The sequence below is a fragment of the Cyprinus carpio genome, chromosome A20 (assembly GCF_018340385.1).
Source record: "Cyprinus carpio isolate SPL01 chromosome A20, ASM1834038v1, whole genome shotgun sequence".
Lineage (NCBI taxonomy): Eukaryota > Metazoa > Chordata > Actinopteri > Cypriniformes > Cyprinidae > Cyprinus > Cyprinus carpio.
In genome coordinates this window covers 26,574,799-26,597,273 of record NC_056591.1, presented here as the reverse complement: position 1 = coordinate 26,597,273, position 22,475 = coordinate 26,574,799, and the positions used below count along the sequence as shown (strand labels likewise).

Below are 22,475 nucleotides of genomic sequence, written 5' to 3'. Positions count from 1 at the left end.
CCGTGCCATCAGCATCATCATCATCAGCAGCATTGTGCTCGTGTGTGATGATGTCATTCCAATGCAACGATCTCGTCATAGCGGAATTTCTCGTAATCTCCCTCGAATCGTTTTGAGAGCGTCACAAAAATGGCATTATTGTAATTGCAGACAAGCACATTTGTTGCACGTGATTTCATAACTCTTTATGAGCATTTCTGTGTATTGCATTTATTTTATTTTATTTACACATACAAGATGCATTTTGGGGCAGATGGGCTACTTGCCTAATTTAAACACCACATTTGTTGCATCTGATGTAAGCTTTTTAAAAATTATTTTCTTTTGTTATTTTATTACACTTGATATGCAATTTAGAAGAATGTGTAAGTTTTTTATTGCATTTTTCAAAATTTATTTGCACGTTCAATACCCAACTTTTATCTTCATGTGCAAGATGGTTTACTTACCAAACGTTGACAAACACATCTGATATCTGATGTGTAAGCTTTATTTTATTTATTTTATTATTATTATTATTTTATTAAACTTGATGTGCATTTTAGAAGAATCCTATGTAGTTTTTTTTTTTTTTATTTAAATTATGATTATGATCAGTGTGCATCTTGGTGGGACCTGCGTTTATGTTAAATTTGATTTAATTTCCACAATTAACTTTGAGCTTAATAGCCAAGATTACTTGCTTAACTTAGACAAAGCCATTAGTTGCATTTGAAATCTCATGTGTAAGTTTTATTTTGTATTTTTTTTTAATATCTGATCTGGTCACATTACTATTCACCAAAGCTAAACATACTAAAATACATGAGCTATGTGACATGCGACTGTTGGATCATGTGTCTGTGATTTTCTGCCCCACATTCATTATCATACAGCTGCTGTCTTTACAACGGTCAGATTCCCCTCATTCTGCTGCTCTTATCTGCCCCACCGCACTGAGGAGCTGCTGCGTTCACAGCTCCACATAATATAATACTGGACAGCATACATGGTGTATTCAAAAGAGCAAAGTCAGATATTTGAAATGTACTGACACCCAATACACAACAAACGTTTACATTTGACAAAACAAGAAGCTTTATTTATATGCTGTGAAGTTATTTGAGCCCCAACCCCCACAATGTGTTCCCCCCAAACATATGGTGCAGCAAATTGAGGAAATAAAGAAATAATAAAAAAAGATAAAGTACTGAATAAATACTTCTAAATATTAAATGGATATTGATTCCAGCATTCCCGGCCGGAAGTACATAGTCAGAGGGTATCTGTTGTACTTCAGATAATCCAGAACTCTTTACCTCAGAGCAGAATAAGCCTCTCTTTTCTGAAACACCTCGCTGAGACTCACTGACTGATCGGACTCTCCTTTATCGTCCACTATCTTCTGAAGAGCCTCTTGTATCGGCACTGAATCATTCTCACCCTGTGAAGACACAAAAGTCTTGTTTTTTTGTGTTGTAATATGAAAATCTTATTTTATTTTTATTATGCTTGATGTACTTTTAGTGGAACCTGTGTGTAGTTTTTTATTGAATCTTTTCTTTTATAATTTATTTTTAATATAAATTGGATATTTATTTGTTTACCTGCCATACTTGGACAAACATATTTGTATCACCTGACATTTGATTTTTATTTAATTATTATTATTATTATTATTTAATTTTCAATGAGTCTTCTGGAGGATTGTATTTATTTCCACATACAGTATCCAACTTTTAGTTTAATGGGCAAGATGTTTTGCTTATCTAACTTCGACAAACACATTTGTTGCACCCGATGTCTGATTTTTATTACATTTTATTTTGTTTTAGAGAAATCTGTGTAGGGTTTTTTTTTTATTAAATTTTTTTTATTTTATTTAATTCCACATACAGTATATTGCCAAACTTGGACAAAGACATTTGTTGCATCTGAAATCTGATGTGAAAGCTTTTTTATTTTATTTAATTTCACTTGATGTGTATTTTATACGAACCAGTTTTATTTATTTATTTATTTATTTTAATTTTTTTTACATCTGATCTGGTTGTATTTTTGCCCCACCAGAGCTAAATGCATGAAATACATTACATTAAAATGATTGGTGCATGACACATACAGGTTCAACCATGTTACATAATTGCATTAAAGCATTTATCTGACATCAAAAGATGTTCTGGTAAGGCTTTTTACAGAACAAATGATATATATGTGAAGGAAACTGACCTCTAGTTTGGCAGAGTCCATGATTTGCCGTACTTCCTGTTCAAAGTCAGCAAAGCGGTCGTGATAAAGAGCCAAGAACCAGTTCTCTCTAAAAAGGACATTAAAAAGTCACATTTGTATTTAAAGACATAGTTCACTCAAAAATCTCAATTATGTCATTATTTTATTACATCTGTTATTTGCTAGACGTACAATTTCTTATGTTTTTTTTTTTTTTTAGAACTTGACAGATGTGGTCAGTATAAACTGTGATGGTCTGAGTAAAGATTCATCAGAAATTTTCATTTTGCATTCCATGGAAAAAAACAGCATACAGGTGTGGGACGATATGAGTGTGAGCAAGTAATGACAACACACACACACTTCACTTTGCATGTTCATCTAATATGCTTCACACACCAGTGAGGTCAATCAGTTACGCTCACAGGTCTTGATGTTCAGACGTTCTCTGTAATGACATTGAGCATCGGCCACATTCAGAGTCACAACAAAAGACCGGTGAAGAATCCCACTTTAATAAGTGTGATCAGCACTGCTGGGTGGCTTAACTATTGTCTCGTGGCGCAGTGGAAAGCGGATTGCACACCTGCATAAATAGATTAGTAATGCAGGACAATGGCTCTGATGGTGGAGGGTCAGTGGTGTTAAAATTGGGAGCAGAGGTCACACCGTCGGAAATGGACCGTCATGTAAAGTGTGACCAGATGAGGACAGATATGACTAAGGTTTGGAGGGTCATAAATAATACTGTGCATAATTAAAGAGAATTAGATGTTTGGTTTGGTGTTTATGGACCAAACCCTCATCGTAGCGTGAGCAGAGATGATTCAGCAGCAGCTGCTGTTTCCTGTAGAGACACGGGAGGTTGGATACGGGAAGTGTGTTTTTAGAGAGGCACGTGATGCTCTCCACCAAATCATGTGGGCTCAGATGCAGATGAATGTAGATGTCTGTTTCAGTGCGGCCTTTCACAATGTCACGACCTTGCAGGATGCAAATAATAAAGATTAACCATAAATGCAACACTTAAAATCTTGGTTAAAATAATCTAGAACTGTTCTGTGATAGGATGCAAACTAATACTTGTTTTGACCATACTTTCCGAGTAGCTGTTTTGTCGGTTTTTCGACATGGAGGTAATTGTAGCCACCTGGTGATTTTGCCCGTGTGAATATGAGAATTGTTATAAATTATTCCTCATAACTCTTGTTTTTACAAACAAACAATTAATAGCATTTTCACCCGAACACCACAAATATAATTATAAAGCCGTTTATCTCATATCAGATGCTGTGTTTCTGTGTAACAGATGGTCCATTCTGTTATAATCACTTAGCCCGTGATTAGATTATGCAAATGAACTGTCAATAGTTTGGTGTCAGTCAGAATTAGATGAGGGGGAAAAACGGGGTGACGCAACACATGTTAAATGTTTTAAACTCCTGCACGCCTATAAAATGGGAGAAAAGTATTAAAATCCTAATAAAAAGGAACATTGGATCTTCTAATAAACTCATAAAGAGCACTTGATTGATTCTTGCAAAGGCTGACACACTAGGGACAATTATTGTAAACTGTTAAAAATGGATTTTAACACTTCTGAAGAATACTTGTTGTTTGCACAAGCAAAAATGTTCTTTATGATGCTAGAGTGGTTGCCAGGTGCTACGATGTTTTGAGTGGATTTTCTAGAGTGTTCTCATTGCTAGGGGGTTCTAGGCAGTTGCTAAGGTGTTTTATATGGATTTTCTAGTGTTCTGGAGGCTAGCAGGTTGTTAGGGTATTCTAGGCAGTTGCAAAGGGGTTTTGAGTGGATTTTCTTGTTGCTAGAGTGTTCTAGGTAGATGCTATGGTGTTTTGAGTGGAGTTTAGAGCATTTTTCCAGAGTGTTCTGATTGCTTGGGGGTTGCTAGGGTGTTCGAGGCAGTTGCTAGGGTGTTCTTTAAAAGAGCCAACATTGAAGCCTCTGTGATGTTTTGTTTCCTAGGCACTGATTCAGAAATTCAGAAGGAGAAATAGTGACCTTGGATCTTGGCCTGATTATACACTGGAATGAGGTGGTTGTGGTCAGACGGTGGGCCGGCGGGACGCTCCAGGGTCGGGTCACATAAGGGCAGGAGAACAGATGCCAAACTCTGCCCCACCTCCTTAGAATTAATGCAGGAGTCGCTCCACTGGTCGGCATGGTAACAGCGGGAGTATTTGGTCAAGGGGCCTGCGGCGTATATGGAGGGGTCATTGGTGTGGAAGTAGGAATCTATGACCAAACGGCCATCGAACACCAAACAGGCATCACTGATGGCCTTAAAGGCATCATAGTCGACAGTTTTATGAGAGAAGATGAAGAACATCTGTGAAAATTGAATGCAAGTTAGTTAATTTAAAATTTACAAACATGCAGTATTTTGAGTGGTTTCTAAAATCATGATGGACTAAACATCCCTTTAACGCATGTTAAAGAACTCATATTATCATTATCATATGAAGAGTCAAAATGTTAATCTTAATCTTTTTAACAATTAAATACTAAATCATTCTGTAACTTTCAGAACTTAAAATGTAAATTTTTAGGTGAAATAATATCTTAAAGGCACAGGAGCATGATAAAGGAAATGTTTGATAAAAAATAATTTAGTCTTAAATCTAAAATAGGTACACTACCATTTTAAATTTTGGGGTCAGTACTGTAAGATTTAAATTTTTTTGAAAAAATTAATACTCTGTTTAGCAAGGATGCATTAAATTGATCAAAAAATGAGAGTAAAACATATATAATTTTATAAACATACATAATTCTATAAATAAACGATGTTCTTTTGAAATTTCATCCAAATTCATCAAAGAATCCTGTAAAAAAATTAGTTTCCACAAAAACATGAAGCAGCACAACTGTTTTAAAAATGAATAATAATAAAAAATGAATACTGAAAAACAAAACACCACATTAGAATGATTTCTGAAGATCATGTGACACTGAAGACTGGAGTAATGATGCTGAAAATTCAGCTTTGATCACAGAAATAAATTACATTTTAAAATATATTCAAATAGAAAACAGCTATTTTAAATTGTAAAAATATTTCACAATTAATTACTGTTTTTACTGTATTTTGTATGATTAAACTGTATGATCAAATAAATGCAGCCTTGGAGAGACTTATTTTCAATAGAAATTTTAAACAATATTGTGCACAAAAAAACACCTCACAGAAAAAAATGAAATGTATTTGTGTACTGATAAGATGTTTTCTGTTCTTCTGCAGGTAATTTCACTCACAGCGCACTCCAGTCGTAAAGTCTGAGCATCAGTGGTGAAGGACACTAATGTCACAGGATCTGTGTGTTGTCCATCGTTGATTTGTGTCAACAGGCAGTCGTGATGGACATGGACTTCCTCCTTTTCTAGTGCTTGTTTTACTGCATGCTCCACTGAAACGTTGTGGAAACAGGAAAATGGATCTTCTTCAGGAGGATGGACAACATGAATCCGACGGCCGCTGACACCGAGATGCATGAGTGTCTCAACGCAGGTGAACATGTCTATAGTGTTTCCATACAGCACAGCATCACCTGTACAAGTGTCAAACATCATTTTGTGTTTGGTATATATTTTACACACTTCACATTTAAGAGAGTGGCCTCATTTGACATGGACAACATATTGTCCTGTCCAACACATTAAAAACACTGGACTTTATTACATTCGTACCATTGAGAATTAATCAAGTTACATTCCCCCCAATAATAATAATAAAAAAACTTGTTTACTTAACTGTAAAATAAACTTAAGGCCATTTACCCTACACAAGGGGGTAGGGTAGCAATTTATTACGGCCCTTTGGTGAGATAATATCAGTGGCTGTGAAACAGAGAAGGGTCACTTAGCAACCCGGAGAAGGTCCCATTAGGTTAGATGAGGGGGAGAAAAAGAAATAAGGGAGAGAAGATGAAGGAAGTGATGTCCTTTCACTGCTGCACCCAGTGTCGCAAACCCTCATACACCATCAATGCTGGATTGATTTAATTGAGATCTTTTGTGAAGGAAGGTCTTTGATATTAACATTAGAGTCCTCAAGGATGAAAACTAATCAGACGGTGCTCACATAACACATAAAATGACACACAGTGAATATATGGGCACACATGCATGATCCTGTATGATGACAGATGATGGGTTTGTAAAAATCATTGCAAAGATAAGTATTACTTTGGCCTTGTTTACACTAAAGCATGATTTCTATAATATTTTAGAATAAAAAAAAACTGTAGCATCAATGTATACAAAATAATACAGAATGTGGATCAATAATGCAATCAAAATCTAGAATTTAAAAACATGAAATTGGAACCTTTAAGAACTCTATTATATTTAAATGAATATTGGAACTATATTAATTTAATCAGAATTATTATTTTAAATCATTAGTATTATTGTTTTTAATATGATTAAATTACTGATTATTGATATGAATTATTAATATTCACATGCAAATACAAATTCTAATACAAATTCCCAGTCAAAATGTTTTTAAATGTTTTTGAAAGTAGTCTCTTATGTTTACCAAGGCTGCATTTATTTGATCAATAAATGCAGCCTTTGTGAGAATCCTTGCTGAACAAAAGTATTCATAAAAGTATTAATTTCAATAGTATTAATTCATGTGCAGTCAAAGGTGTGTGTAAATTGGCTTTGAACATGATTCATCCAATCAGATTTGAGAGCCAGATCTTTCCGTTATGTGGCTTTGTCTTCTATACATCTCACGCTTTCAGTCCTGTAGCTTCTGTCTTCAATGCCATATTTATGCCAGTTTATGTTAAATAGCATTCATTTACATATCATCTGTCTTTCCTAATGTAGGGCTGAATAGTTAGAGGTCTCGCTCAAGCCCTGTCCATGGTGCTGAAGCACAGCCAGCGCCGCTCAACCTCTGAGTGCTCGGATGTTTTCAACCACAACAGGATTTCTGCCAAAACTATTATCAGGTCATTTGTGTTGACAACTTATTCGGAGCCAGTCCCAGTGATGCCTCTCTGGTTGACCCAAATACAAATTCTCATGCCACTAAATTGATATCTTTCATATGCAGACGGTATAATTAGCATTCACTGATAATTGCACTACTTCCCGGATTATTAAAGGAGGCTGTAATTAGTAAATATAATAGGCTTAATCAGACAGATAGGGGTGGCTCATCTCTGCCCGTGCAGATTAATTCTTAGCTCACCCTGCTAATAATAATACTCCCCTGTAAATGGATGGAAGGAGATGAGATTTCACTCACGCTAATTAGCTACTTGTTATGCTCTGACAGTTGGACGCGGCTTTAGAATAACAGTGGCTTGGTAAATGAGATTATGCACGAGCGAGGGCTGCCATAGACTCAAATAAAATCTTTGTAAATTGGCAGTAAACGCACCTGTCAGTTCCTCAAAGTTGTCCATGAGCCACTGATGGACATGTTAGCAGTCGTGCTGGTCATTGAGAATGAAGAGGTTGGACGGGACGGGCTGTAGGTGTCGGTGTCTGGGCTGATGTGGGTTCACACTGTTGGTTTTTTGGGTTATGGCATTGGCGCTGGTGAGACTGGGCATCTGAAGTGAGGTTAAAAATTGAAAATAACATTAAAATAATTTCTCCCTCTCTCTATATATACATAATAATGTAAATTAATAATTAATATAATTGTATATATATTCTCTAACCAAACATTTTAATATAATATTAATTAACTTTTATAATTAATAACAAATTTCAGTTACTTTGTAGAAGCTGGTAAAAATATTTGTGTGTGCATACATTTTATGTAAATATATGTATATATTTATCAGTGTTATTTGTCATGGTCTGTGTAGAATAAAGTGCACAATGAAGAAGCAATATCCAAACCAAGAGTTCTTTAATAATAATCCACAAGAAAAGCACAGGAGATAGCAGGAGTAAACCAAACACAACCACAATTAAGCAAACATAAGACCAGACAAAAGAACTAACTCAAACTGAGGGCTTTTATACATAGAAAACTAAGGAGCTAATTAACTGAGGGCTGTAATCAGAAACCAAGGAGAAAATAACAAATTAACAACCTAGAAAGCTAACTAGAAACAGACATGAATAGAACAGGAAAACAGAACAAAAACAAACTCTAAACAAACTAAAACTAAGACAATACTCTCCCCCCTCCTGCAATACATGTCCTCGCACCATAAACAGTCTAACGGGGTGGCCCAGACTCCAGGGTGGTGGCGGCAGTCCGGGGAACCAGGAAGGTGCCGGCAGTTCAAGTAGCCAAAGAGGTGCTGGAGACACAAAGGTCACCGAAAACACAGGGTCATGGTAGCCCCCCCCGACCCCAAAATTTTCTTGGGGAATTCAAGGATGAAGGTGGGCTTCGAGGTGAGCTCAGGAGCAAGTGCCACCGTCTGGCTGAGCTCTGGGGCGAGAGCAGCCTACTGGTACAGCTCTGGAACAAGGGCTGATACTGAACTGAGATTTGGTACTGGAGCAGACACAGGATTGAGCTCTGGAACAAGAACAGGCACTGGGCTGAGCGAACTGAGGGGCTGGAGCTGACAATGGAGCGGACCAAGGTGCTGGAGCCGACACTGGAGCGGACTGAGGGCTTGGAGCCGACACTGGAGCGGACCAAGGTGCTGGAGCCGACACTGAAGCGGGCCGAGGTGCTGGAGCCGATACTGGAGTGGACTGAGGGCTTGGAGCTGACACTGGAGCAGACTGAGGGGCTGGAGCCGACACTGGAGTGGACTGAGTGGAGCCGACACTGGAGCAGACTCAGGGGCTGGAGCCAGGGCTGGGCGATATATCACATGGGATGATCACGCGCATCTCGTCAGTAAAGCTTTCAGATGGAGCAGCATTTAATAGACAGAGCCTTAGATCACTGACAAGCTACGCAATATCGCATTCATTGTCACAAATTCGATAATGAACGCGATATGGTGTAGCTTGTCAGTGATCTACGGCTCTGTCTATTAAATGCTGCTCCATCTAAAAGCAGGTGATGGAAATTTACTGCTAATCAGGGAACCGGCTTTACTGACGAGATGCGCGTGATCATCCCATGCGATATATCGCCCAGCCCTAGCTGGAGCCGACACTGGAGTGGACTAAGGGGCTGGAGCCGACACTGGAGAGGACTGAGGGGCTGGAGCTGACACTGGAGCGGACTGAGGGGCTGGTGTAGATCTGTGTGTGGCCCAGACACACATACACATGTTAGAGCCATTATGGACAGTGTGATGCTCTCTGGGTTGGGCTCTGGGTTTTCCCTTACTGGAATGGACTCCGGAATTTGCTTCACAGGAACGGACTCAGGAAAACATTACTCACTGGAATGGACTCAGGAATTTTTCTTAATGGAACAGACTCAGTAACATCACTCACTGGAACGGATTTGGGGATTCCACTCAATGGAAGCAATGTGACCACTTGCATTGGCAATGGAACAACCCAGAAAAACAACCAAGAAAGCTAACTAGAAATTTATATATTTATATATTTGTGTGTGTCCAGCTTCTACATACACAGTATCAGCAATGTCCTTCCATTAAATGTATTGTCAGACTCTGCCAAATACAGCAGCATCCATACAAGCTGAATTCTCATGTACTAATTACTGTGCTCTGCATGAAAACCAAATTAGCATTGCATTAATTTGCAAACACTGATCTGCACTGGCACAGAATACATGTCTAATAATTCACAGTGACATCTTGGTTCGCTGAATTGTGTTGATGTTGTGTTTGTGTGTCTCTGACCTGATACTGCAGGCCAGTGCAAAGGATCAGATCGTCATACTTCACTTTACCATTCTCCATCAGCTCCAGGTGTTTGGCCTTGCGTTCGATGGCCTTCATCTTATCCATCACCATGCTGATCCAGGAGCGCAAAGACAGCTGGGCTTGATCCTGATCACTGTAGCAGTGACTGTGGAGGAACAGATCCTGCAATCAATCTTACACTGCTATGAAAAGAGCAGCCAGAAGGACATCTGTGTCTTTCACTGTAAGCGGTTTTAGATTCTCAGTGCTCAAGGTTAACTGACTCATTCACTGGTTTACGCTATAAATAAGATGCTCAGAATCAAGGTTTCGTGTGGAAGCTAATCTAATAATTATTAACTAATTAATGCAACAAGACAATAATAAAGAGTCAATGAGCACTGACAACTCTGTTCTTTTAGGAGACTGACAGTATTATGGCACAGTGCAATTCTGCTGTGTAAACTTTTCTCCTAAGAAATTATTAGCAATGTTTATAATGAATTGACTTTTCATTAAAATATAAGTCAGGGCTTCGAGTTTCAACTCCACTGAGAGCCCAGGACAGCTTCAATGCTTTAGCACTTCACATCTGTGGGATAGAATGGAAATAAAGCGGTCTCTCCCTCTTTCATGGAGTGGAAATATGCTGCATGATGTTTGAATGCCTCTCGTTTGTAATGCATCTCTCACCTTGTAGCCAGAAATCTCATGTTGTCATCAGAGTAGCGATCTGGAAGACCGTGAGTGGAGATGAGAGTGAGGTTGTTAAATCTGAGATGAGGACTGGCGAAAAGAGAAATGTAGTCGAGTGAGAGTCACATAATGTCATTGACTCTTTTATTTATCAACTTTATGCATCTTGACATATACAAAGAATCGCTAATGTTCAAACTGTTGATCGAACATGTCTCCAAATCAATTTCAGGTACAGAAAGCGTGTTTTTGAATAACAGACTCGGTGTAGGACAGATCGTGTCCATTGTGGATAATGAGGCTATTTTTTGTCCAATTTTTTGGTCCTTTTTTCTGTCCAGAAATGAATACCATTGAATGAAGAGAGGACAGTAACGACGTCTGAACAAAAGCATGCGGGGTGTGTGAGGTTATTCTGCAAACACTCGATGGACAGATGCTGAAATCCCTTAATTTCCAGCACAGCTCTGGCCTGCATTAAAGTGCTTTCTTCTCCAACCATCACAGTAAAAGCCTTTCCTTTTGTTTTGTCTTTTTTTCCCTCTTGTTTTGTTTCCTGTGTGTAGTGGTCTCCCCCCGTGGCCCTCCCCCATCCCCTCAGGAGTGTAAAAAGGTCTCTTGTCATGTAAATGACCTGTTTTGTATGTGTTAGAAAGACATGATCTCTATCTGAGGAAATCAGGCTAGCGTGTGTTAAAAGAGGAGCGCTTCTGAGTACGTGAGGCCTGCGGACTGTCTTGATTGATCAGATGGAGAACGCTGGACACACAGACGCAGCTCTGCGTTCTAGCGCTCTAAGCGATGCAGACAGACAGCGCTGCGACTGTCATCTTCAGCTATCTGTCTTTTATTTGAGCCTGGTTTTTCATTTAACTCTTTCCTGCACATGTTTGATTTGCAAAATGTTCACAAGCAGAAGTATAATATAGATTGCCGATTTAACAACACTTGAGTAGTCTAATTATTAATTTTTTTAAAAGAGTCATACAATTTTATATTATACATTATATTTACACAAATTTTATTATTTTTTTTAATATAAGGTTTCAAACCCTGTCAACAAAATTTAGGACATGCTTAAATACACTTCATGAATTAAATATAAATTAAATTAAAAACATTAATTGATTTGTGTGATCTTTTCAGACATAGACATTAATTAATTTAAATGAATGATTTTTTAATTGCTAAAATAACATTTAAAAACATGTATACATTCAAATATTTAAAAAAAAATGGGGAAATGCCTTAATACATTAAATAAATTAAATGAAACATAAATAAATTTGTATGATTTTATTTTAATGATACCCATGAATTAATTTAATTGTTTAATTATTGTTTATTGCTAAAATAACATAAAAAATATAAACATTTAAAAATAAATTAAATTAAAAACAAGATTTTTATTTTGGGACATGTCTAAATACACAAAATAAATTTAATTATACATTTTAATTATTAATTAATGTTAATTAATGTTTATTGCTAAAATGCTAAAAACATGTATACATTAAAATATTAAAACACAATTTGGGAAAATATTATGAATATAAATTTTATTAAAAAAAGGCTTGCACATTTAGCCTAAATTAACCACTAAATAGGAGTTAGCTAATTTGGAACCAGATGTTGTAGTTAATGATAAACATGATTTAAAGAATAAGATTTTGTTTGATAAAATTTAGCAAATGTGACAAATATTATTTACTAGATGGCAGTGGATATTTTCATTGTTGTTTCATTAAGAATTTATATAAATAATTATAGAACAGAATTATTTGTCCATCTTTTACATTAGAAAAAAACAATCTGTGAATCTGTGTCAGTGTGAAATGTTAATCTTGTGTGTGTATGTGTGTGTTTTCTCTCCGCAGGCTGTTCTTGACCACCAGCTCACAGCGTTCTGGCCTTATCAGCAGCTGACAGGCCTCTATTGTGGCCAGTGTCTGACTGCTAAGTTTAGGGGCCAAGCATCTTTATTTGTCCTCTATGGTCCTGCATTTCACCCCATCCTTAGGGGTGATAAAGGACAAGAGAGTAAGTGTGAGGGGGGCCAATGGTTTTGGCTTGACAGATAAGCGCTGTCGGCCATGGCCTCCACCTTCTCCATTAGTCAGGCGGCCTCTACAGGGGCTGACCGGCCATAAGTTTAGTGGACACTAACTGCCTCATTAGTCAAGTCATTAGCGACAGCAAGCACCAATTGCGGCCTAGAGAACAAGGCAGGGCTAATTAAAGGGCCAGCGCGTGACCTCCACACACTGCCAGCTCTAGACAGCTGCGTGCCCGTGGTGCCTGCCAAAGCAGCAGGAGTTAACACACACACAGCCGCAGAGCGACCCCTGGTTGCCAGGCAGTTATCAGCTTTCAGGAAACAAGAACGGCCTTAAATCGCGGCTTTGTTTGGTCAAACGCTTTGCGAGAATCTGCATCCAAACCCCTGACCTCTCCTGATATCCTCTCGAGAAATGACATTCTGAAAAGTGAAATCCTTCAGAGACTAAAGAGCTAAAGTCTGTGGAAGTCATTGTCTAAAAAACAGTGTTTCCCAACATTTTACTGTACACTATCTTTTAAATTTTTCTTTAGGAAAGAAATTAAAACTTTTATTCAGCAAGAATGTGTTAAATTGATCAAAAGTTACAGTAAAGACATTTATAATGTAACAAAAAAATATTTACATTTAAAATTTTCTATTAATCAAGAATCATGAAATAAAAATATCATGGTTTTCACAAAAAATATGAAGCAGCACAAAATAAGAAATATTTCTTGAGCTGCAAATCAGGATATTAGAGTGATTACCAAAATATCATAAAAATTTATTAATGATCATGAAAAACCAAATACTGGAAAAATAAGCATTAAAAGTCAGCTTTGACCACAGGAATAAATTACATTTTAAAACACAATCAAACAGAAAACAGTCATTTAAAATTTTAGTTTATTAGTATATTAAATTAAACATTTTCAAGAAAGACCTAATGGCACATTTGTTTGTAAATGAAATCTAGATGTGATGTTTAACAAAGGAAAGGTCATTTACAGTCTTTGTAAAGTGACCTATGAATATCCTAGTTGCATTTTCTATTAGATTTTTCTCACCAGAATGTGGCTCTGATATTTAAACTGAAATCTTTCAAAGTAAGACTTGGAACTGATGCCTGGTTGGGAATCACTGCTTAAAAATATGTTAATAAAGACAATCAAATAGTTTATTTGAAGAATCTGTTTTAAAACACAAAGAGATTTCTGTCCAGAGTACAGGTATTAATTGGCGTGTGCTGGGCTGAGTATTGTTGTATAAAGGCATAAGCTCAGATTGCATGCAATCATTGTTTCGCTCAGATCCCTGAGGGTCACTCTCACTAATTATAATCACACTTGAGATGATGTCTCCCCTCCCCCGAGGGAAAAAAAAACCTTTTTCAGACACAAATATCTTGCTGCTTCTTCTTCTTCAAAAAAATGCTATTTACTGTAAGGCTTAATAATCAGAGTTGACCATTTGATTGAAGTAGCGTTTCTAAAATGTTTACCTAAATGTTAGTGCTTCAAGAAAAGCTAAACCCGTGTCTGATGCTCCCACTACCACGATTCTGGCATTGATGGTGACCTTCAGCTCCATGGTGAGTTTTCTGTTTGTGTGGTACAGGGTAATGATGCTGAAAATTCAGCTTTGCATCACAAAAATAAATTAAATCTCAAAACGTACTCAAATATAAAACAGTTCTTTAAATTGCAATAATATTTCACAATATTACTGTTTTTACAGTATTTTTGATCAAATAAATGTGGCCTTGGTAAGCAAAACATAAAAAATAAAAAAATAAATAAAAATCTCGATAAATTAGAATATGGTGACATGCCAATCAGCTAATCAACTCAAAACATCTGCAAACATTACCTGAGCCTTCAAAATGGTCTTTCAGTTTGGTACACTAGGCTACACAATCATGGGGAAGACTGCTGATCTGACAGTTGTCCAGAAGACAATCATTGACACCCTTCACAAGGAGGGTAAGCCACAAACATTCACTGCCAGAGAAGCTGGCTGTTCACAGAGTGCTGTATCCAAGCATGTTAACAGAAAGTTGAGTGGAAGGAAAACGTGTGGAAGAAAAAGATGCACAACCAACTGAGAGAACCGCAGCCTTATGAATATTGTCAAGCAAAATCGATTCAAGAATTTGAGTGAACGTCATAAGGAATGGACTGAGGCTGGGGTCAAAGCATCAAGAGGCACCACACACAGACGTGTCAAGGAATTTGTCTACAGTTGTCGTATTCCTCTTGTTAAGCCACTCCTGAGGCGTCTTACCGGGGCTAAGGAGAAGAAGAACTGGACTGTTGACCAGAAACCCAAAGTCCTCTTTTCAGATAAAAGCAAGTTTTGTATTTCATTTGGAAACCAAGGTCCTAGAGTCTGGAGGAAGGGTGGAGAAGCTCATAGCCCAAGTTGCTTGTCCAGTGTTAAGTTTCCACAGTCTGTGATGATTTGAGGTGCAATGTCATCTGCTGGTGTTGGTCCATTGTGTTTTTTGAAAACCAAAGTCACTGCACCTGTTTAACAAGAAATTTTGGAGCACTCCATGCTTCCTTTTGCTGACCAGCTTTTTGAAGATGCTGATTTCATTTTCCAGCAGGATTTGGCACCTGCCCACACTGCCAAAAGCACCAAGAGTTGGTTAAATGACCATGGTGTTGGTGTGCTTGTCTGGCCAGCAAACTCACCAGACCTGAACCCTAGAGAGAATCTATGGGGTATTGTCAAGAGGAAAATGAGAAACAAGAGACCAAAAAATGCAGATGAACTGAAGGCCACTGTCAAAGAAACCTGGGCTTCCATACCCACCTCAGCAGTGCCACAAACTGATCACCTCCATGCCACGCTGAATTGAGGCAGTAATTAAAGCAAAAGGAGCCCCTACCAAGTACTGAGTACATGTACAGTAAATGAACATACTTTCCAGAAGGCCAACAATTCACTTTTTTTTTTATTGGTCTTATGAAGTATTCTAATTTGTTGAGATAGTTAATTGGTGCGTTTTTGTTAAATGGGAGCCAAAATTATTACAATTAAAAGAACCAAAGACTTAAACTACTTCAGTCTGTGTGCATTGAATTTATTTAATACACGAGTTTCACAATTTGAGTTGAATTACTGAAATAAATGAACTTTTCCACGACATTCTAATTTATTGAGATGCACCTGTATATGTTATTATTTAAAAACAGAAAATGTGATTATGTATGTGTTTAAATGTTTTACAAATTTGTGTGATGTACAGTATAGACAACACTGATTTAAATATGTAATTAAAATAATGCTAGGTTTTATGGATTTATTAAAACTGATAACTGATGGATGCAAAATCATGAAGAGTTTTGTGCTACATTGTGTTTTCATAAATAGTGTGGTTTATGAATTTATAGGCATCAAACAAACAGTTTAATAATAATAATAATAATAAAAACATTTATTTGTTGCTAAAACAGCTGTATCTTTGTATCTGTGGTCACTTTAACCACCAGCTCAACCGGACCTTATTGTTGAACACTGGATAATCTCATAAGCCTCTGCTTGTCGATGCAATGAAATGGTTGTGTGTTATGTTTCAGGTGTGTGTTTGTCCTTTAACCAGAGAGTTAACAGCTAACAGCTAAGCTCAGCTAACAGTAAGTGCAGTTTTCCTAAAAGCACTGCTGATGTCCTACACACGGAAGGGTTCCCCTACATGACAATAGTTTAATCAGAGCCAGAGCAACAGTATGTTTCACTGAGCACTTATTAGGCTGAAAAGATACCAGCACAGGAAACAGGAAAAAAGCATTTGCATTAGCGAGCACTATAACTCATCTAAAATATTGAAATGTGCTAATGTTAAAGAGTTCCACTGAGAGAAAGGAAACATACTTTATAAAAACGTGCAGAACACGTCAATAGGCTCTGCACCTAATATGAAGCATTGAAAAGATCAGTTCTTGTAGCAGATTTACTGAAAGGGACATGTTCGGTTGTCTTTGAATCAATTCAAAGCGAACAGCTGTCGTGTTCTCCTAATCATTCTCTCTCTGGTTCTCTAATTGGCCCTTGAGCATGAATAATTTGAAGGATTTGTTCTGTGGTACACCTTATCTGATTTTAAGTGGCAGAATAGAGACGCGGTGGACTCTGGGAAGGGAAACTATGCCATTTGTCATTGTAATATAAGGAAACGTAGCTGATTACACGGCCATCAATGATTGGCTCTTCAATGGAGTCATTCATTAAATGCTATAATCAATGGCAGAGACTGAAGGAGGTTTAAATTCTGGAAATGTGAGGCCACTTGAAGAATCAGAAAATGCACGACAGGGATCATGTGCACAAAAATAATTTTCTGATGCCCTCTGAGAAGTTTTGAATATCAGAAGGAGATCTGTTCTGCGAGATATTTTTGCATATATATACAAGTCTGGGTTCATATATTTTTTTAAAGAAATCTATGTCTCTTCTGCTCATCAACGCTGCATTTATTTGATCAAAAATAAAGTAAAAAGACTTATGCTGTGAACTATAATTTCAAGTAACTGTTTTCTATTTGACTATATTAATTTATATCTGTGATGCAAAGCTGAATTTTCAGCAGCCATTACTCCAGACTTCAGTGTCAATTTCTTATTATTACCAATGTTCTTAAAGAGCTTTTAAAATTATGCACTTTCTCATTTTGTGCTGTTCTGCATTTAACCTCATTTAAATGTTGTTTTTCTTAATACTTAAAATATGATATCATTGTAATAGTTTGCATTTTGAATTCTGATTGGTCTTCCTTGTATCTGTTTACCCTAAAGCTGTTGTGAAGGTGCTAAAAAGATGGCGACCAATGGCAGACTGTGAAAGTGTTAAGGAAACCTGTTTGAAAATGGTAAGGTTTTTTTTTGAAGTCAAAATGTTTTCAGATGTTGTTCATCTGCTCCTGACAATGATATGACAGTGACATGACGTCAAACGGGAACTAACCCTGTCCTCTCTGCTCAGGTAAAGCCAGTGCAGGTGCGTCGGTCTCAAACATGCAGGACTTCTATCAGATATAATGCCCTTCGTAACACAACACTCTATTGACGAAGACTGAACAGGTGCTTTAACTCTGATTAATTCATCTGAACCAGACAGAGGATTAACGCAGTCATTGCACTCTTATCTGGAGCACTGCCTGGACACCAGCGTTGCCGCGCTACCAAATGGACCTTTCTAATGTGGACTGAAGGGTGACAGCTTGTGTTTCTTGCTAATGCACTGCATACACACACACACACACACACACACAAAGCTGACACAGCAGCTCTGTTCCAAACCTAACAAGCACCCTGTACTGCCTACCATGGGCAGTAGTTTCAACTTGTTTTGCTTCAGAAACTTTACACTGGACTTCAAGTGGTGACTTAATTGTCATATACCCACTGTAAAAATGTCCTGTTAAATTTATGGTAAAAAAAAATGCCAGCTGTGGTTGTCAGAAATTCACCGTAAAAATAAATCAATTTATTTTCCCACCTAATATTGTAATTCATAGTTTTAACATGCAAAACCCATACATTTGACAGTATTTTTCAATGAAATTACATATAATTTTGTTTATATATATATATATATCTTAATTAAAAAAAAACAATATATATATATAATATATATATATTATATATATATATATAGTTTGCCATTCAAAATCAAATTCGTTAATAAGCTAATAATGTGATAACCTATTAAAAATAAAAACAAAATGGGTTTCACAAATATTTATATTGATTAAATATAAATATTTAGCTTTCAATAATGTCATCTGCCATCTTGGATTGATTATTCATAGCGATGCGTGAATAATCAATCTATATGAATGATACATATGATGCTACTTAAGCATTAGACTAAAAGAAAATAAGTTTTGGAACAGCTAATCATGTTGTGAACATACCTTAAAATGCTGCCTACTTAGCCACCTACAAGCTTTTGTAGACCCATGTTTGTAAACTGCCACTGCCGCAAGCACACTGTTCATGCTCTCCTGATGCGTTTTATTGAAGAAAACTGTGAAATCATGTGGACTGAATGTGCTTTCATAACACTTCATGATTAATTTAGCTCGTTTAGATTGTATTGATGAAGAAACATTGTGTGAGGTGAAATCTCCCCTCTGGCTATTGGGTGTGTGGTATCTCACTCAGGAGTAAACACACACACACACACACACACACACACACACACACACACACACACACACACACACACACACACACACACACACACACACACACACACGTCTACAGCAGATGTTGGCTGTTCTGATAATTGCTGGATAAGAATGCTGCTGTTACCTGTTAGAAACCAGTGTAAACATTCACTGCCATCTGCCAGCATGCATCCATCTGTTTCTTTACAACTAGACATTCAATATCCTCAGGCAACAACGGCCCTGTGATCTGCTTCACGTACGGCTAACGATTCTGATGCGCAGAACGTGTAACGAGTGGAATAATGCAGACAGCTACGGTGTTAATTACTGATAAATGTAAGTGGGGGAAAAAAGATGTCATGCTGTCCATTGACAGTTTAGGGATGGAGAGTTGCAAGTGTGTCACAAATTACACGTGTGATGGCACATTCATTTACTGCACAGCACCCTCTTGTGGCATATCATTTTCTACTCGATGTGATCACTAAAGCATGCATTGTTGTGTTCATACTTAGGGTAAGTGATTAAACAAAGCCATAGCCCTAAGCAGTACACTTCAGTAGCATTGTGCTGGTGAGTGGTGAGTTGTATGGAATAGATTCAACTATTGGTTTTGTATACAAATAACACTACAGGTGCTTTCGTTGTTGCAGTATTTGATTGCAGGTTTTATGTTAATATTTCTGGAAGCTGGTCTGACCTGTTGTTTGGTGATCTGCTGGGATGGTGCATTGATGCCTAGCTCCTCCAGCGGGTAGAATATCTGTCGTCTCGTCTCGTCTCACTGGCACAATGAATTTCTACACCTCTGTCAGACATTCTGAGAGCAAAGAAGTACAAATGAAGAAATGTTTGTTAAGCCCTGAACCAGAAATCAAGACTTCTGATGTAAAATATTTGCTTGAAGCACCCCTGACTTGTTAAGTTAATATTTTAGTAATATTATTAGACTTTCACATGATAAATGTTCTCTGATCTTTATCTTGGTTAATGGTCACATGACAGATACTTTTTCAGTATTTGATTTTTGATTTCGTTTTTATTTTAAAATGATTTATATACAGGATTGCCCACATATAGGGCTTATTGTTATGGTTATTATTATTAGTTTTAGCTGTAATTATATAAATTAAGTTATAAATATATAATTGTTGTCTTGTAAAATAAAAAATGTACATTTGATAAATAAATTGATTTTACACTACAAGTTATAATATTCATATTTATATCTTAAATTCTTCACTTTTAAATGTTCAAATCCTCAAGCTTTTATTTTGGCGGAATACAGGTGAAATTCTGTAAACATCTGTCCACAAAAAATGTTGCAAATTACACTACAAGTCAAAAGTTTTATAGAACAATTAATTAAAGAATAATCGTGATTTTTAATGATTAAGTGTTGAATGCTCGCTAAGGCTCCATTTATTTGATTAAAAAATGGTAAAATCTGTAATATTGTTAAATATTATAACAATTTAAAATAAAAAATATATATATTTTTAAGTGTAATTTATTCATGTGATGGCAAAGTTGAATTTTCAGCAGCCATTAATAATATTTGTAAAAATACTTTAATAATTTTTGTAATATATTTCACAATATTACTGTTTTGACTATTTGTGATAAAATAAATGCAGCCTTGCTGAACATGACACTTTTAAAAAAATCTTGAAGAGACTGTTCACTCGAGAAGGAAAATTCTGTCATCCTTTACTCTACCTTTTAAAAGTCTGGTAGTGGTAAGATTTTTGTATGTTTTCTGATCACCAAGGCTGCATTTGTTTGATCAAACGTACAGTAAAAACAGTAATATTGTGAAATGTTATCAGAATGTAAAATAACTGTATTCTATTGGAATATATTTTACAATTTATTCCTGTGATCAAAGCTTAATTTTCAGAAGCATTACTCCAGTCTTCAGTGTCACATGATCCTTTAGAAATCATTCTAATATGCTGATTTGCTGCTCAAGAAACATTTCTGATTATTATTACTGTTGAAAACAGTTATGCTGCTTCATATTTTAGTGGAAACCAATAGTTTTTTCAGGATTCTTTGATGAATAGAATGTTCAAAATAACAGCATTTATTTGAAATCTTTTGTAACATTATAAATGTTTTTCTGTCACTTTTGATTTAATTTAATGCATTTTTGCTTAATAAAAGTATAAATTTATTAAAAAGAAAAAAACATCTGAGTGACCCCAACCCTTTTAAAGGTAAAGTGTACTCTTGTCTTAAAGATGTATGACTTCTTTCTTCCACAAAAAGATATATTTTGAAGAATATCACTCAGCTGTTTTCAAAATAAGACAAAAACTTAATATTAATAATTATCTCAGAAGACTTGAAATATAGCATACAAATCGTATAGTCTACTATTACTATTTTTAATGGTACTTTCTGTAAGAAAAGAAAGCCACAGAGCAACATGAGAGTCAGTGATGATCATTTTTGGGTGAATTACATATATGGGTGATTTCTGGATTCCTTAAACTGATGTACTTACTGTGAACATTTTAAACAGGTACGGCAGGAAATCAGCTGATCTTTGAGGAAAGACGATGACAATAGAAATGAAAGTTTATGAGCATCATCTGTCCTGCAGGAGCATTGAGAAAGGCTGCCATGTTGGGCACTAAAAAGAGAGTGTGGTCTAGTTGGTCTCGCTGTCACTTTAAGCATTCTACTCATTAATTACATGTTCATGCTCTGTGGGGAGCGACAGGCCTCCATATTCCACAACAGCTGGCCAATAAGGTGGCACACAGACCAGCTCGCAGGATCCAAATAACACTCAGATTTCCTCACTCAAAGAAACCCAATAAAGACCACACCAAGACAGACAACATACATTAAACCAAAAACAAAAAAAAATCAAATCAGTACAAGTTCTGATAGCTTACGTACTTCAGAGGAACCATATTTTACACTTTCATAGCATTATCCCACTAAAGTCATGGTTTCTTGCACCAAAACCAGTCATAAATGATATTTTCATGACAATTATCCACCCTCTCTCTGACCCTTTGAACTAAACAGGCTGTTCTGATGGTTGCTAGATGATTACTTACTTTGAAGTTCTCGCCTCATTTCAAACTTCTTTTCCATTGTGAAGAGCTGGGTGCAGAAGGCATTAGGTGGCCTGTCTGGTTCAGAGTCCTCACCTGAGTCCACTGTGTCTTTGATGCAGGTCTCAAAACACTCTGGCTAGTTAGAGAAATCAATAGAGAAACAAAAATAAGCAATTCCCATATGAAACACATTGGGAAGGATTAACAAAAATAGTAACTGGTATTAAAATGCAAAAAAGAAGTAAGAAGCATCTCAAAAATGATGTTTAGCTCTGACCTGATAAATGTCTCCTCCTCCGCCATCCGTTCACCCTGTAAAGCTGATTTGGGAATTCATTTAAAAAAAATATAAGTGATCCATAAAGAGCACCATTAAATATTCTGAATGTGTCTTTTGAAACTCACTTGCACAGGTTCTTTGGCTTCATCATATTGCTGGGCATTAGAGATATTATGTTCCTCCCCCAGTGGATGTTTTTCCTCTGGTTTTTCCTCT

The 22,475-nt window shown here is 36.6% G+C and overlaps 1 pseudogene; it reads right to left on the bottom strand.

Annotated features, from left to right (window-relative positions):
- Positions 1-1,148: 1,148 nt before the first annotated feature.
- Positions 1,149-21,675, bottom strand: LOC109049317 (annotated as a pseudogene).
- Positions 21,676-22,475: the final 800 nt, after the last annotated feature.